The sequence below is a fragment of the Macaca thibetana genome, chromosome 16, assembly GCF_024542745.1.
Source record: "Macaca thibetana thibetana isolate TM-01 chromosome 16, ASM2454274v1, whole genome shotgun sequence".
NCBI classification, from domain to species: Eukaryota; Metazoa; Chordata; class Mammalia; order Primates; family Cercopithecidae; genus Macaca; species Macaca thibetana.
The window spans coordinates 29,208,818-29,227,112 of NC_065593.1; the positions used below are offsets into that span (position 1 = coordinate 29,208,818).

General features: G+C 45.4%; 1 long non-coding RNA gene across 1 annotated transcript in view; it reads right to left on the bottom strand.

Moving 5' to 3' along the window:
* Window positions 1-18,295, bottom strand: part of LOC126938400 (uncharacterized) — a 71,065-nt gene that overhangs the window by 24,129 nt on the left and 28,641 nt on the right. The window lies entirely within an intron of this gene.

Sequence of the window (18,295 nt, forward strand, 5' to 3'; positions counted from 1 at the left end):
AATCTGCTGTACTGCACGGGAAGCAGGACTCAACGCAAAGCATCCAGCCTTCCAGGGAGAGAGATAACAGCCAGAGCGATAATGCCGGCAGAGGAGGATGGAGAGCATCCGGAGGGTTTTTATGGAGATAGGAGGGGAGAAAGCAGCCGACTATGCAGAAGGAGCAGGAAGCTGAGGGGAGGAAGTAAGACAAGGAGATAGTTGGAGTATTCCGCATCTAACACTGATTCCTGCCCCTCTGAGGACCTTGGAAGTTGAGGAGGCAGCCCCCCCAGCCCCACAGCCCGACCCTGTCTCTTGCTTACCCCATGACCCCTACCCAGTCCCTTAGCCTCCATGAGTCTCAAAGAAAGGGGATACTTGGTAGTGCTCAGGAGACGTGGGTACCCCCTATTCCAAGAGCATGTGGCTCCCTGCCTCCTGCCAGCAGGGAGCACAGATCCAAGGCCTTTGTGCCACTCTACCAGGTCTATAGATGAAGAAACTGAGGCACAGAGACATCAAAGAGAGTACCCAACTTGAGAGCTCAGGTCTCACTGTGTTATTCTGGAGTCTGGGGTAGGTGGCTGAGGCTGGAAGAGAGAAACTGGAACATTCTGGCCATAAGGGGAGGGCCCTTCTCACAGTAAGAGCTCATGGAGTGGGCAGCCCTCTGGCTAGGCCTGGAAGGAGGAGTGGGACTGGGGGTGGGAGCAGCCAGTGTGGGGGTCAGGGACATTGAAGGCAGCAGGCAACAGAGCCTGAGTGAGGCTGAGAGCAGACACGAAGTTATTAATCATTTATAACAGCTGTAATTTATCGAGAACCTACTACGTGCCAGACACTAAACTTACAGAAGGTGTCCCACTGAGTCCACACAACAGCTGTATGAAAGGGACTTATTAGCTCTTTTTGACAGGCAGTCAGAGAGGTTAAGTGACTTGCCTCTGGTCACCCAACCAGGAAGTGGAAGCCAGGATTTGAACAAAGGTGTGTCTACTGCTTTTCTAACTGTCTACCCTGCCTCTCAGAGCATCTAGGGTGCATGGGATTTAGGTACTCAGCAAGTGGAGACCACAGAAGGGTCCAATTCTCACTGTGGGGAGGAGAGCAGGTGTTGGTGCCTCTGAGGCCATAATAAACAAGCCCATGCATCTCAGAAGGCCCCTCCAAGCAGGGGCTGGAGAGCAGGGCATTCCCCTGCCTTGGCCCCAGAAGACTGCCTGTTTTGTCCCTCAGTCAGTCATTAGACATCATTGGGTCTCTGGCCTCTCCTTGCCCCGCAATGCTCGATAGCATTGACTTTGCTTCACATGTTAATTTTTTGATCTGATAAAAGATATTTGTCTCCCAGTGGCTTCTCTTTTCTACTAGAGAGAGGCACATCCTGAATTCTGACTCTCAGGGAGACAAACCCTGTTAAAAAATCAACAGCTTTCAAACAAGGCTCAGGGACACAGGGCTGGAGGCTGCCGCCTGGCTCTGAGCTGTGTGTCAGATTCCTGAGCACAGCCCCAAGCTCCACGTCGGGTGGCTCACATTCCGCCGGTTCCTCTCCACTCTCCCTGCTGCCCACGGCTGAGTGGTCCCTGAGCTCTGCCTATTCTCATTCTGGTCCACTGCCCCTTCTGGGGAACCTGGCATCTCTTGGCTGTACAATGGCCACCCTGCTCGCATGACTGGCCCCCACACCAGCTTCCCATACTCATACATTGGTTACTTGATTCATTCAACTCCTACTACGTGCCAGAACCTACTGTGTGCTAGCACCACTGCTAATCCCTGCCTACTGGAGTGGAAAACATAGTTCCTGCTTTCCAGGAGCTCACAGGGTAGTGGAGGTGGGATGGTGGGTTTCTGGGGGGTTGGTAGGGGGACCACGAGACTCCACGAACTTGGGAATGAACCCTTTCAGGAAGGGGTGGCGAAGCTTAGGGTGAGGTAGGTCCAGTACAGTAGGAGGAAAAGGGTGGGGCAGCTGCTGCAACAGAACCATCCCCGAACAGGGGAGGCATGAATTCAGCCTTAAAGGACAAATAGGAGTCAGCCACCTGGACTTTGCCCCTCCCTGCTTTCCATCTGTCGAAATCCTAACTCGAAGGCCCAACTTAAAAACCCTTTCCCCACCATACATACTTCCACTCTTTTGAGTACTCAGTAAATGGTGCAGGCAAGGTCCTTCCCTAGGCCCATACTGACTGTGCAGGGTCCACTGAGGGCCTCCCTTCTCAGGATGGTAAGAACAGTGCCCCCTAAAGTTCTGCAGTGCACAACCTGCACGGCTACACAGGATGCCCCCCAGGCCATCGGTGATTTTCTTCCTGAGCATCAGCCCTGCCTGCTTTCACACAGCAGAATATCAAATCAGTCCTCACCTTTCTCGACTCTGCTGCCCATCCACCACTCTGTCCATTTCCACCTGCCTCATAGCCCTTCTCCTTCCTTGAAACCTTACCTCTGCTTTCAATGGTTTCTGCTGACGTGGCAAACCACGTTTAAAGTGATCACTGCCATAGTCCCGCCCCATCTGTGTTCTCAGAATCCTCCTCTGAGCATGATTTTAAGAAATATATCGATTCATGGAATTAGGGAGTGTCAGCATGTGTGCATGGACTACAAATGGAAAAGGGAAGTCACGTCATTGATCATCTACTGCGTGCGAGCCACCGTGCTAGCTGCTTCACATATCTAGATGGAGACTATTTTAAGTGAAAAGAAGAAAATTATCTCAGCCTCTCAGGATGGAATGGAAGGGAGCCAAGCCTGGAGGCATTTGCTGAATGCACACATTGAATACGTATATGGCAAAGTGCTTCAAGTTTCATTTTCTCCCTTCCTGAAACTCCTTCTGTACATATAATGCCGTTTGGTCTATCATGATAGTGTAGATGAGTGTGAACTAAGACAGACAAATGAGGGCTTGAGACTGTCTTCCTAAGAGTGGGACTTGAGCCCATCATTTCAGCTCTCTAGGCCTCAATGTCTTCATCGATGCCATAAAGGTAACACTAGAAGCACCTTGCAGGCTCGCCAGGATTTACCGGGCAACCCCACATCAGGCGTTTAACATGCTGCCTGTCACATATTAAGCAATACACATGAGCTACTCTTACTGTTGCCATCATTGTTTAGATGCCAGCTTCTTTCTTTGTTGGAGTTTCCATGCCTGTTCAGTGTACATTTGAGTGAAGAGGATGAGGATGGCAGGAGCTGCACCAGCCCCATTCCCATGCCTATCTCCATGGGTCCAAGCAACCCAGCAAGTGGGAGTCAGGGGGCAGCCCTGTGAGAGGTATCCTGGAAAGCACTAGTTGGGGCACTGGTTCTGCCAAGTCCACTTTTCTAGGAGCCACTGTCACCACACCAGGGTAGGACAAATAAATCAGGAGTGTGCATACAGCTCCCCCAAGGGTGCCGAGAGGCTGAGAAGGTTCATGTTTTCCAAGTGGTTTGAGATCGTCAAGTAAAATCCCCTATGTAAATACAATTCCCTAATGGATTCATGGCAGCAAGGGAGATGTCGTTCAACTGACTATTTAACAAAGCTGTTTAAAGAGAGATGGTGGAGATCATGTTTTATGTATTAGATGTGAAAAAATTCTCTTTAAAATTTGTCTCAGTCATCTGAATGCTGGAGTTCCGATAAAGACCCAAGCTTTATGATATATGTTTTACAAGGATGCACACCTTCTCTGGCCTTCTCTGGCATTACCCCACCCTCCATTTCCTTCCCTGATCAAATCCTCAAGAGATACATTTAATCCTCCTCCATTCCCAAAATGTTCTAAGGCAAATATACAGTATCATTTTTCCAGTGTGCATTAATAATGCAAGCTTCACACCAAGTTTTCAAACTGGATTGGCATCCTGGGCTGATGTAGAAATGTCTGGGTCAAATATACTTTAAAGAAAAATTTCTTTAATTAGTTTCTTTTGAATGTTACACAAAGGCCTTGCCTGATAGCGAGGCAATTTATTGCCATCTTGACATTGCTTCCGTGTTTATCAGTTAAATGATTCTATTGCTTTGGAAAAAGGACATCTCAGCTCTTAAGGACCTTGCAGACTTGTGTACTTGCTATTCCTCTCCTTGTCTGCTTTTGAGAAGGCTCTGGGCATTGTTCTCTCTGGTTTGAATGTGAAAGGTTGGTCAGCCTGGCCTGGAGATCAAAGTCGTTTAGCCAACATCATAGAACAAGGAGAAGCCAGAGTTAGATGCATAACTCAGATCTCCCTGTATGATCCTGGCAAATTGCTCTATCACCCTAGGCTGAGTTTTCTCATCTCTGAAATGGGTATAATGATGATATTTCCTTGATAAAGTTGTCGTGAGGATTAAATGAGATAATGAATGTCAAGTGCCTATCACATAGTAAATGCTCAATAAACTTTAGTAATTATAATGGTAATAATCATTATTAATCTCCTCTCAAGATGTTTCCTCTCTCCATTCCTGAGGTCCTGGTATTAAAATCCTCCCCAATGCCTTCCTTATAATGTTCAGGAAACCTGACTACTCTCTTAGAGGAATAGACAAGGTTCTAACTGCATGTCATCTAGCCCAGCACTTGTCAACCATTAATGTGCACACAAATCTGAAAATCTTGATACATGAGAATTCTGATTCAGTAGGTATGGGTACAGCCTGGGGCTCTGTGTTTCTAATAGTCTCCCAGGAGATGCTAATACTGCTGGGCCATGGCCTATACACTCGGAGTGCTAGGGGCTAGCCCACAGGGAAAACATTTGTTCTTGGGAAATGTACACAGTTGGTGGAAGGGGAAAAGGGGGAGATACTGGCCTTTTCTCCTCCTCTCTTCTTCTTCCCTCCCTCCCTTCTTCTCTCCTTCCTTTCTTCCTTCTTTCCTTCCTTCTTTCCTTCCTTCCTTCCTTCCTTCCTTCCTTCCTTCCTTCCTTCCTTCCTGGTTGCTTTGCTTTCACAGGCTGGGCCTCCAAAGAATGGAGGGCTAAGGAATGACACAAGCCAGGACAATTTCAGTCATTCAATCCAGCCCTGCTTCCTTCCTCTTTCAACAAGCTATTATGTGCCACACACTGCACACAGAAAGAAGGCCAAAGAAACAAAATTCCATCCTATAACCAAAAACCAGTGAGACAGCCCTTGATGGCTACAGTACTCTGGGTCAGATCTTTACACTGACATTTTAGAAACTTGGGACCAATAAGGAGAGCAAAGCCACTACAGAGGTCAGAGTACATATTGTTTCCATAGCCACTGATCAAGAGGTCAGGGGGTTGCAGGCTGTTTCCAGGAATCGTGAGGGGCCAGGGGGAGGGGAGAAGTCATAGCAACATTGACCCAGACAGCACTGTCTGGGAGGAAAAGGGCACACCCAGGACAGGCAGGCCACGGGCCCAGTCCCAGCTCTCCAGGTCCTTGCTGGGAGACTGGAGCTCCCTAACCTATTAGTAAGAGCACCTCGATCCCAGAGATGCAGGAGGGATGGGTATGATCCTGTGTGCACAGTGCAGTGCCAGGCACATCCCTCTCTCCATGTCTGGGAGCCCTCTTCTCCAGCCATCCAAGGGAGCTGGGGATTTAGTTTGCAAGTGACAGATTGAGCAGCATTGAATTATAAGGCATTGGTTCTTTTGTTTGTTTATTTCCCATTGCAAGCCTGTCTACTCAATAATTCAATTCAACAAGCTCTACTTAAGCCCTACCTCATTCTAAGGGCTGTGCAGGGCACTGGCGGGGATAGAAAAATAAAGATAAATAAGACTGCATTCCTGCTCTCAAGGAACTTCCTGTCCTGCCAGTGAGGAAGCTAGACATCCATACAGAGCCCTACTCCCCAGAGAGGGGGCCAGGGTAGCAGTCAGCAACACAAAACAACTGTTGCAAATGCATGGAATCAGCTGTGGGTATTGCAAAGACTGAAATCTGATTCTATTTGCTCTGCAACAGGGTTAAAATTTCCCAAAATTTTATTAAAGAAGAAAACAAAAATACAGCTTCTGGGTGGTATCTGATGAAAAGGTCAAGGCATCAAAGATACCTGAGCATGCCCTCTGAAATACATCCACTATCGTTCTTTTATTCCTCACTCCATCTCTACACACACATAAATCCGATGTCAGGTAAATTGAGATCAATGCTATAATTAAGGCCCCCAAATAGCCCAGACTTTTGCTGGCCATCACAATTTCCCATATTCCATTCTGTTGTCTCCCTAGGTACATGAGTGCTTGCTGGGTCAGGTATCCTGATGTGGGGCTGGGAAAATGTGGTCACCATAAGGATAATGGACAGTTAACCATGCCGGCTGCCTTATTTTGGAACACATAGCAGAGTGCAGCATAATCAACTGCTTTGTTGTCTCTCTCCAGCTCTAGGCCAGGTTCTCCAGAAAAGCAGGGACTGTGTGTTTTATCAGTGGAAATTCTATGTGTCCAGGGACTTGTATGTAGATTGCTTTTCAAATCATAACAACAACTAAATAACAGAAGGCCCATTGCATCTTGCATTGGCAAATGGCTGAATAAAAGGAGAAGGGTAGAAAGGAAGGAAAGGAAGGAGGAAGGAAGAAAGAGAATGGAAGAGGAATAGATCCCTTCCACCTTGGAAGAATTGCTCCTTTGAGGAGGTGGGTGTTGCATCCGTTTATTATGATGCTAATGAAGTCTGACTTATTCTGGCAGGTTCCCAAACCTCTGCCTTTCTCCTCTGCCCCTGTGCTCCCTCCAGTTAAAGATTAACGTGATCCTGATAGTGATGCTGTTTTGTGTGCATCCAGGGCAGTCAGCACTGCTGAAAAGAAAAGAGCATTTAGAAATGCCTGGGGCTCTCAACCCACACTCAAGGCCTAGGGTGCTTAGAGATTCATGTGGCAAAGGGGACTAGCCCCAGAGCTAGGGTCCCTGTTGCAAACCCAGCATTGCATCCTCCAAGACTCTAAGCAAGTCACAACTCACTCTCCTTTCTGAGTCTTAGTTTTCCCATCTGTAAAATGAATATTTGAGATGTGATCAGTGAGGTTCAACCTCTGCTCCCTGCAGTTGTAAGGAATCTACCAAAGTGAACGGAAAGGGGGAGGTCAAAGCTGGGAGAGGCCTGGTCCCACCCACCACTGTCAGAACAACTCAGCTTGTATCTGTATAGAGACTGGGCCTCTGCATAAAGTTTTCCTTTGAAGAGAGGATTTTGAGGTTAAAAGTAAATTGAGAATTACTGGGTTGGATGTCCTCTGAGGTTTCTTTCAGCTTTGACATTCTACTTCCTTTCCTTGAATCTGTATCTTCAGCGCCCACTGCAAGGCAGGCACCATGTTGACCGATAGGGAAGGACTTGCGATCAAACCCCCATCCCACCCACAGGACCTCACGGTCTCAAGGTGGGGACGATGCAGCCATTCAGAGTGCCACCCTTAAAAGCAGCAGCTGGCAAGTACTTAGTGGCAGGAGCCAGCGCCCGAGGGATCGCAGTCAACCCCAGGCAAGATGGTACCATGCCATTTCTAGGAAATAATTCACAGGAGCTACTCCTCCAAAATGAGTTTAGACACATGAAGAGGACAAGCTTAGGGATTCAAATGTGGAAATGCCCTGACCGCTATCTCTTATCCCCAATATCTCGCACAGGCATAATGACATAAAGACATTGGGTGCTCATCCCCACACCAGCACTTTGCCTGAGTATTAAATCTTCATGCTCTTGCAATCTGGGCATTCTTATCCTCCTTGTACAGATGATAAAACTGAGGTTCAAAACCACAAAGTGGCTTGCTCTCCACCCTTGCTTTCCACCCTTTAGAGTCAAGACTCGCCACAGCCTTTACTAAAGATCATCTGGCCTCTACTTGGCCCTGTTATGGGGTATAAAGAGAAGAGTCATGTGTCTATGGGGGGCCCAGAGTGACACTGAAGGGCCAGCATCCCCCTAAAGCCAGCAGCAGAAATTAGAATGGGAATTTTTGAGAAAAGGTGGAGCTGAGATCCTTGTCCGCTGCTCTCCTGCCAGCCCCTCCTTCCTACACAAACTTGGAAGCATGGAGTCTTGCATCCAGACCCGTGGCATTTCTTACAGTGCATGGATGGGTGAGAGGGTGCCCGCCACTCCACAGATCACTAGGGCTAATGGACTGGCTTGGCTGGCTGGATGAGATGAACCTCATTTGTCCATGGCCCAGGCACAATCCCCCAAAGAAGATGATTTTCCAGAGGAACATCTGATCCTTCTCATGCCAACCCCTAGAAATGGTTAAACATTAAGACTCAAACTAATTCTGGCTCCTCTGTTTATTAGTAACTTGACCTTGAGTAAGTTATTTAGCCCTCTCTGAATCTTGGCTTCTTCTCTGTAAAATGGAAACAGTAATACATTACAGAACTATTCCTCTTGTTTTTTGTGGGTTTTTTTTCAGAATTAGTGTGTGATTTCTAATCTAATTTTTGTTTTCTTCTGTGTTATACATGCTTATAGTTTAAAGGTCAAATCATTATTGAAGACTTTTGAAAAACACTTTCAATTTTAGCAACTTTATTGAGATATAATCCACAAACCATACAATTCACCCACTTAATTGTATGAATCAGTGGCTTTTAACATATTCACAGAGTTGTGCCTTCATCACCATCAATGATTTTAAATATTTGCATTATCCCCCTAAAAAGTCTCACTTCCCTTTAGCCATCAATTCCCAGTTTCCCCATCCTGTCCCTAACCCCTGCCCCTGTCAACTACTAATCTACTTCCTGTCTCTATAGATTCGCCTTCTCTGGACTTTCCTATGAAGAATATCATATAATATGTGGTCTTTTTTGTGACTGGTTTCTTTCACTTAGAATAAGGTTTTCAAGGTTCACTCATGTTGTAGCATGTAGAAGTACTTTATTTCTTTTTTTTTTTTTGCCATTTCATTCATAGACAGTACCACATTTTATTCATCCACTCATCAGTCAATGGACATTTATGTTTTTTCCACCTTTTGGTTATCACGAATAATATTGTATGAACATTAGTACACAAGTCTTTGTGTGGACATGTGTCTTCATTTCTCTTGGGCACGAACCGGGGAGTTGAATTGCTGGGTCATATGGTAACTCTATGTTTAACCAGCTAAGGAACTGCCAGGCTGTTTTCAGAAGCATCTTAGCCATTTTACATTCCCACTAGCAGTGCATGAGGCACAGGGTTGTTCTTAGGAGGTTTCACTGAGATGATGTTTATAAAGTACCTACTACAGTGTCTGACATGTAGTCAAAGAAATAATAGTTTCCTCTTTCCCTTGCTTTTTGATTATAATATGTCAGTGTTCTTAACACTTTTAACTCTTCTCAACACATAATCTAAAGCTACCGGCTCACCTAATTCTAAATCCAGGGCAGAGTTCCATTTCCCAATTTATATCACAGTTGCATAGAGAAAGTTTATTTAATCAAATTAACCCCTCACATCAAGGGGGGCATCCCCCAACAAGACCTCACTGGCTCATCCCCAAAACATAGTTGGGAGGACCAACTCTTGGCTTAACCTCACTTCATCACTATTGCTCATTCTCCTGGCATCTTGCACAACTGCACTGTCCCAGAGGCACTTGGGAACTTACATCCAAATCAGGAATATGCTGTCTTCTTGGCATTAGGGTTACAACTCAGATCATGTACATCCTGCCCAGCACCCAGTGTCTGTAGATAAGGCCCACCGAGGAAAGCTAGAACAAAATTCTAGGTATAGAATTCCAGCCCTGACTAAGGCTCCCTCAAGCACAATGGGAATCTGTAAAATACTCTAAGATAAAAGGACATGAAAGATGCAGGAAATCAATACAAGCAAGAGAACCATGGCAGGGGAAATTCACTCTAAGACAGCCTTTCCTGACTTTCGACCCCAACACCTTTAGCAGGATGCCCTCTATAGTTTGCCCCAAGTCTCTTAGAATACCTCCTTTGTAGTAGGTGGGTTTCTTATGGTTGAAAGTTATAAAAACCCAACTTGAGAAAGCTGAAGCTAAAATAGGACTCACTTGGCTCATTTAATAGAGAAGTCTGGGTGGGGGGAGGGGGATGCATCTGAAATGAGATCACCACTTAAGTGCCCTCTTTCTTGTATAAATGTCTGTGGCCTTTTCCTGCTGGAGACAGGCTTCTCCATGGGGTTGTGTAGGTCAGACAGAAGGGTAGGGGTAGGTGTTGTGCCCTAGATATTTCTAGGCTTAAATAAATCCAGCTTGGTAATCTCAAGCAACAAGGAAAGAGTTTTGTGTCCAAGTGTCTGATATAAAATTCCAGGTCGAGCTTGGGCCACATGCCCACCCTGAGTTTGAAATGGGGCCATAATGCTGAGGTTGGAAGTTCCACCAATACTGCATGGAATGGGAGACAGGAAATTAATTCCCCAAAGATGGGGAGTCATTTCCCTCAAGACAGGGAATCTTGAATAGACAAACACAAAGTGCTCCTATGTGTGGCTTTTCCATCTTCCCAACAAGCACTGCAGAATCTCCTGGCACCTGGCTCATTGGCATTTAGACCTCCTTATAACCACACCTTTTACCTACTGAATGCCCAGGATCTCCCAGGAAATTCCATGGGTAGTGCCTGGCAGATCCTCCCAACAGAGTTCCAAGATAGGTGTTAGCACCCCATTCTACAGATAAAGAACCTGAGTCTCAAGGAGGTCAAGTAAGTTGCCAAAAGTCACAAAGCTAGAAAGTGGCTGAGCTGAGATTCAAACTCTGAATCCAAATGCCATGTTCTTTTCTCTCATTCCCTCTCCTTAGTGACAACCCAGCAGCCAGCTGGCATCTGCACGCTAGCCGCCGGCACAGGTGTGTTCTCTTAAACTTTCTGACAATGACTGAAGCCTTTTGAAGGAGGTTCCTCTGCCTCTCTCCATTCCCCATCATCCTTAGGCAGGCTGGCTCCCACCAGAGGAGGCTGGGATATTCATTACAAGGCTAACAAGCTTGTGCACCTGTCATTCAGTCACAGCACCTGAATAAGCTTTGAAGACTTGCACAGAAGGACTGTCTCCCACCATGCAGGGATGGCAGGAGATGTTCCAGCAGGGTTAGGCATTGCCTGGGTGCAGCAGCAGCCACACTCCAGCGGAGGGGTCTATCCTGGGTGTTCTGGCAGCCAGAGACCATGTCTTCTGGCTCCATGCTAACAAAATGACAGCCTAGCAGGTAGCCAACTTTATTTCCAAGCTTCAAAGGCCAATAGAGCATGTGGGGTCTGGAGCCAGATTGTCTGGGTTTGAATCCTAACTCACTAGCTCTGTGACCTCAGTCAAGTTATTTAACCTTCTCTGTGCCACAGTTTCCTCCTCTGTAATATTACCATCAAGGTATTGTCATGGGGGAATAATAGAATAATACTCATAAAATATTTTAAGCTATGCCCCATAAATGCCAGCCATTACTGGTCCAGTGGCTCTGTGTACCCTTGACCAAAGGGAAGAAGAGGGAAGGGAGGGATAGCAGTTCCTTATGCTCCAGGGTAGAATGACTAGATCTACCTCCTCCCAGGGGCAGCTATGACATCTAAACTATCACCCAGATCTGGCTCCCAAATTGTCTTATGGCCCTGGATGCTTCACTTGACTCTTAGAGCTTTAGTTATCTTATCTGCAAAGCAATGGTGATAACACCTGTAGTTTATAGCAGTGACAGCAACTTGTGAACTCTAAGTGATGATTCACATTCAGTAAGATGTCCTGGTAGGATTACTGGGACAGTGGATGCAAAATGAAGGTAAGCAGGACCTTTCACTAAGGAGATGCAAAAGTTAAAACCAGGCTCTGGGCGTAGAAATCTGTGGGGGTTAAAATTATCGTCACTCGCATCACCATCTCCATCATCATCTTCATCATCATCATCATCACCATCATCATGAGAATATCAAATGTTACTAAATGCTTGATTGCATATGGTAATTGATGGCATGACTTGAAAATAATTATGTGGTCTCTGCCCTTGCCTGTGGATAAGTTATTCTCTACATTAATTGTTCTCAACTGGAGATAATTTTGGCCCTCAATGGACATTTGGCAATGTGGAGAGATGCTTTTTGGTTGTCACAACCTGGGAGGTTGTCATAACCAGTGGGTAGAGGCCAAGGATGCTGTTAAACACTCTAAAATCACAGGAGAGTTCCATAGCAAAGAATTATGGAGCTCAAAACATCAATAGTGCTGAGACTGAGAAGCCCTGCTTTACACTCTTGATATTTAAAGTGTGACTGAGGTTCAGTCTCACCTGGGAGATTGCTTCTCAGGCCCACTGAATAAGAATCTGTATACATATTACAGTTGAAAAAGCATGCTTTAACATAGCAAGACTCCATCTCTGCAAAAACTAAAATTAAAAAATGAAATAGGTACGATGGCATGCACGTGTAGTCCCAGCTACGTGGGAGCTGAGGCAGGAGGATCGCTTGAGCCCAGGAGTTCGAGATTAGCCTGGGCAATATAGCAAGGCCCTGTCTTTACAGAAAAAAATTTTAATTAGCCATGTGCAGTGGCACATGCCTGTAGTCCTAGCAACTCAGGAGACTGAGGCAGGAGAATCTTTTGAGCTCAAGAGTTCAAGGCTGCAATGAGCTATCATCATATCACTACACAATCTGTCACTCCAGCCTAGGTGACAGAACAAGATCTTGTCTGAGAAAAATTTTTAAATAGAAAATAAGGCCAAGCCAGGTGCCTCACGCCTGTAATCCCAGCACTTCGGGAGGCCGAGGAGGGTGGATCACCTGAGGTCAGGAGTTCAAGACCAGCCTGGTCGACATGGTGAAACCCTGTCTCTACTAAAAATACAAAAATCAGCTGGGCGTGGTGGCACATGCCTGTAGTCCCAGCTACTGGGGAAGCTGAGGCGGGGAATCGCTTGAACCTGGGAGGTGGAGATTGCAGTGAACCGAGAATACACCACTGCACTCCAGCCTGGGCGACACAACAAGACTCCATCTCTAAATAAATAAATACAATTTTTAAAAATAATTTTTAAATTGCCTAAAAAATCCCAGATGCGTACAGAATGCATAGACAGCAAAACTATTGAACTATTAAGCATGTAGGCCAAATGCAGGGCATTTGGGCATAGGGAAAACAGCAGACAGACTAACAGTGGGTGATGGGAGGATAGATGGATTGGTAGAATTAAGATTTGTTGAACACCTAGCATATGCCAAGCACCATATGAGGTACTTTACATAGGTTATCTCATTTATCTCCAAAATAACCCTAGGCAGCAGGTATTACTTCTCAATGTTACCGATGCTTACATATCTAAAGTCGGTAACGACTACGTCAACCATGACCCCCCTATCTAGATATACATAATATTTTCCAGAGTCTGCCTACTACCATCAAAACCAGATTATATGGAGAACATAGTTTCATAATATGCTTGCATGTAAAACCTTATTTACAGCTGACATTTGATATTAACCTCTAGTTTCTCACTCAGGTAGAGGCTTATCCTTTTCACATGCACAAATAATACAATTTTCTTCTTTGTTTTACCTTAAAAGATCAATAAACATCTTGTTTGCCCTTAACAAAAGTTGTGTGAATTCTCTATAATCAGCACTTATTTCCTTTTATTAAGAGGATATTTCTACAGTTAACAGTAAAGTTTAGTAACAGTGGGTCTTTATGATCCAAAAACTCAATGACTGCATAACAGGGCTATAATAGCAATAATATCTACTATTTATTAAACCCCTCCTGCTTATGACCTGCTTTTATATCAGCCCCTCTAGCTCACCGCACGAGAACTGTTTATCATTTCTCATTCCCATTTTTTCAGAAGGAGAAACTAAGGCATAGACTAGGTCAGGATTGGGTGTAAGACCTTCCTGGCTCTAAAGCCCAAGCTCTCTGCCTGCCCTCACACTGCCTCTTACTCGGACTGGTCCTTGGCACTCCCTGGAATGTCAGCAGGGTCCAGTGCACATGCTCAAGGTTCCCATTCTACATAACTACCCTCATTCCACGTCAGAGTCCTGTTTCTCCAGTTATCCTGCCCCCTCCATCAGCAGGGCCCACCTTCCCTCCAGCCCCAACTTATCCCTGGGCTTGGAAGATGTGGCACAAGAACTTCAGTGCTAAAGAGAGATGGTTGTTGACCTGGCTCGGGGTCAGGGGACTTCTTCTGTAAAGTGTAAGATAGCAAATATTTTAGGCTTTGTAAGATAGACAGTCTGCATCACACTTACTCAAATCTGCTATTGTAGCACAAAGGCAGTCAGAGACAAGTAATGTTAAAATATGGATGTGGCTGTGTTCCAATGAAACTTTATTGACAAAAACAGGTGGTAGGCCAGCTTTGGCCCCCAGGCTGTAGTTTGCCAACCCCTCACCCATATGATCTCTAGGGTTGTGTTTTGTTTTCGTTTTTGTTCTGAGATGGAATCTCGCTCTGTTGTCCAGGCTGGAGTGCAGTGGAAGGATCTCAGCTCACTGCAAGCTCCGCCTCCCAGGTTCACGCCATTCTCCTGCCTGAGCCTCCGAGTAGCTGGGACTACAGGCGCCTGCCACCACGCCCAGCTAATTTTTTGTTGTTTTAGTAGAGACGGTGTTTCACCGTGTTAGCCAGGATGGTCTCGATCTAGTGACCTCATGATCCACCCGCCTTGGCCTCCTAAAGTGCTGGGATTACAGGCGTGAGCCACCGCGCCCAGCCTGATCTCTAGGGTTTTTCTTAACCCGCTGGTGTTTCGTGGCTTATGTGTGAGAGAAAAACCTAGACTACAGATTGAAAAAAACTGTGATCTAAGGCCACATCCAGCCCACTGACAGGTTTTGTTCTACCCAGAGAGTTTATTCTTGTGATGATTTTTAAAAACATATTCAAAAGCAGAGACGAGCATAATTAACCTGCATATACACACCGTCCAGCTTCCCTATCACCATTTTGTCAATCTCATCTCATCTATCCCCAACACACATCTTTTTCGTTTCTGAAATATTTTAAAGCAAATCCAAACGTTATATTTTCTCACCCGTAAATACATCAGTATGTCTCTCTTGCAGATAAAGACTTTTTAAAACCGTAACCACAAAACCATTATCACCCTAACAAAATGAAGACTAATTCCTTATTAGTGTCTATTTAAATTTTCCTAATTGTCTCAAAAATGTCTTTTTACAGGAGGTTTGTTTGAATGAGGATCCAAATAAGGTCTATGCGTTGTATTCACATAGAGAGCTTTTAGATTTTTGAATTAGTTGTCAACATGTGAAAATCTGGATTTCACATAAACATCAGGTTTTACAGCTTGTCTTGGAAAAAAACCTGGAAGATTTGGCAACTTTGCCGCCTCTTTCCCCAGCGGCAGGAGAGCAGCTGGCACACAATTTAGACAATGACCTGCTTTCTCCTGCCCCCACTATGGCCCCCACATTGTCACCCCTTCAACAGGATCCTTGAGGACATTAGAATTTGCCATTTCTACTTTTGCCGATCCATTAGCTCCCTCTCACCTCCCGTACAAAGTCACTCGAGCCATTCCCTGGCCCACTTTGCCCTCCACCCACCCCAAAACTGCCCCTGTATCATTATTTTTCCTCCTTCAAAGCAAACTTTCAGAGTGTATCTGATTCCACGCTGGCTCAGTTTGTGCCTGTTGCTCACAGAGCACAGAGCCCTTGCTTTCAAGTGGAAAGAGAACAAGCCTGCCTCAAATTTGCTGTGTGACTTTGAAGAAATCACTCTCCCTTTCTGGGCCTCAGTTGCCCCTTTTATACAAAGAAGGAGTTCATGAAGGGGAAGGTCAGTGAAGAGGATGGTCCAAATTGAATTGCCAGGTGAGACATGAACATTCTGGAGCTGACAATCTTGTGATCCTGGGATTCTGTTGGCCGCACATGGCCTCTTCACCTCATCACTAGGATGGCCAAGGGAGGAGGGAGAGGGGAGGGGACATGAAATGGATCAAGAGCAAGACCAGGAGAGGTGCCACCTTCAGGTCTGAGCAGGAGAGGGAAATAACACACACCCCTACTTTCCTTTCCACCTTCTCAGGCCATCATCTTCTGACTGTGGGTGCACATTGGTTAATGATTCTCTTTCCCTTTGGGTATTGACTGGTCCTGTCTGTCCATGCCTCAAGACATGGCACATATAGGACATCTGCCAGGGTAGGAAGGACACTAAGGCTGGCTGTGAGCCTGTGGGGGGGGTGTGTCCACATAGGGAAGAAATGGGATGGTGGTGATAGGTTCAGGGTCTGAAAAATGTGATTCAGACAGTGACCCATCCTGGGTGTTCAGTCATGCCAAGGAGTCCAGCTTCAGGGAAACCAGGTGGCAGTCCCAGCCCAGTGGGGGAGTCAAACACATAAACAATTACAAAACGCGATACTTGCTAGGGTGAAAACATGCATCAGGCACCTTGGGAACATAGAGGAAGTTATCTATTTGTTTGTCCAGTTATATGTACCCCAACCATGTTCCAAAAATGATTTCAAGAGGCCAGCAAAGCTCAATACAGATAACAAAGCAAATTAGGTAAACGAGGAAAGGGAAATGATGCAGGAAGAACAAGATGAAATCAAGGGTAAAGTTAATACTCAAAATATCTGCCAAGAGTTTCTACACTTTTGGTAGAATTAAGCCACAAACTTGACGCTGAGCTTCCTAGCAGTTGATTCAAAAGGAGAAAGCCGTGGAGTTGTCAAATGTACAGTGCTCCTAAAAATAAAGCATGAAAATAGCTCTGGAGATGCACAAGCAATCTTGAGGCTGAGACCAGAGAGATAATTTCCTCTCTAGGCTGTTCTAAGGAAGAGCCCCTAAAACCAAGGGACCAGTATGCGGAAACTCTCTGCACCATATTTGCAACTTTCCTGTAAATCTCAAAGTATTTCAAAATTAGATTTAAAAAAGAAAATCCACAGGTAAAGACCAATTGTAACTCCAAGTGCCCCTCCACACTGCATGGACCTGACATAAATTGGTGCTATTCCGATTTGTAACTCCAGGGGGCGCCATGCAGACAAGCACAGGGTCTGACACATAGTAGGTTCTCTATATAACCCTTGAGTGGTCAAAATGGAAGTTTGGGGGGCCTGGAGAAAGAACTGTCTATTATATATGAAGGATATGGACACTGAACTGAGGGAGTACTTACTAGATAATCCCAGGTGGTTAGGGGCATTTTAAGCTACCTCGATGGGCATCAATAATTTGACATTTTTGTCTATGTTTATTGGTTTCTATAAATGTCATGTCCTTGGGCAGTAACAAAGTCACAGGATAGAATTTAGAGTAGGATTTGCAGAACCATGACAAGATTTGGGAGAACCATTTTGAATAAGCAATTGGACTTTAACTGGCTCTTTTTTTTCCCCCTTTTTCAAAACTATTAACTTTAAAGTGACACAATAATTTTCTTTCAGTAAAACTATAGTTGTTCATCACCAGAACATTATCCGGGATATCTGCCCTTAAGGCTACAAGGAAAACAAGATGACAGGAAGGAAATGGAAGGCATGAGAAAGATGCTATGCTGAATTCTGAATGTCGTCACATATGGCCTGCCTTATTTTAGTCATATTCAAATCCCTAGTTGATCTCTAGACCAATACAGCAAACCACAGCCTAAATCTGTGACTGGGCCTCACACAAAATGATAGAATTCTTGACCAGAACATGATTCTTAGTGTGAAAATATAATCCTTTAGTAAAAAGACTGTGGTGTACTTTTTAGCTGTACCTTTGTACTATGGATAAATCTACCTGAGATTCCCATTTCCAGCCTCCCCACCCTCCACAAAAAAAAAAAAAAAAAGACCCAGGGTGATGGGATAAATGAACAATGGTCTCTAATTATGCAGTTGATACAGCAGTAAGCTTCCTAGGGCAGGAACATCAGGGAAGCTTTCCCAAAGGAGGTGACTTTGGGCTAAGTCCTCAAGGATAAGTAGGAGGTTGCCAGTTCAACAAGGGAGAAACAGAGGATGGCAAGGACTTTTAGGCAGCTGGGAAAGCAGTGATACTTTCCATTTGCCCCTTGGAATCACTGTCTCCACCCTCCTCTGGGACCCACAGTTTTCCACTGAGTTTGGCCAAGGGGATGCTGAAGATGGTGCTTCCCCTGCTGCAGCCAGCATCGACTTCCTGCCTGAACTTTGAGTGGAGGAATTAGGGGAGGGTGTCTAAAGATGAAGCTAATGGTGCACTTTAATTGGGAAAGATGGACATGAGGGTTCCAGGGAACACACTCTCTGCTCTCTGTGTGAAAGATGATGCCAGAAGCCTTTCCAAAGTGAGTTACAAACAAAGAGCCCCAACCAACCTGCTCACCAAACCTCCTAATTATGCCAGCCTTGAGTCAAAAATTCTATC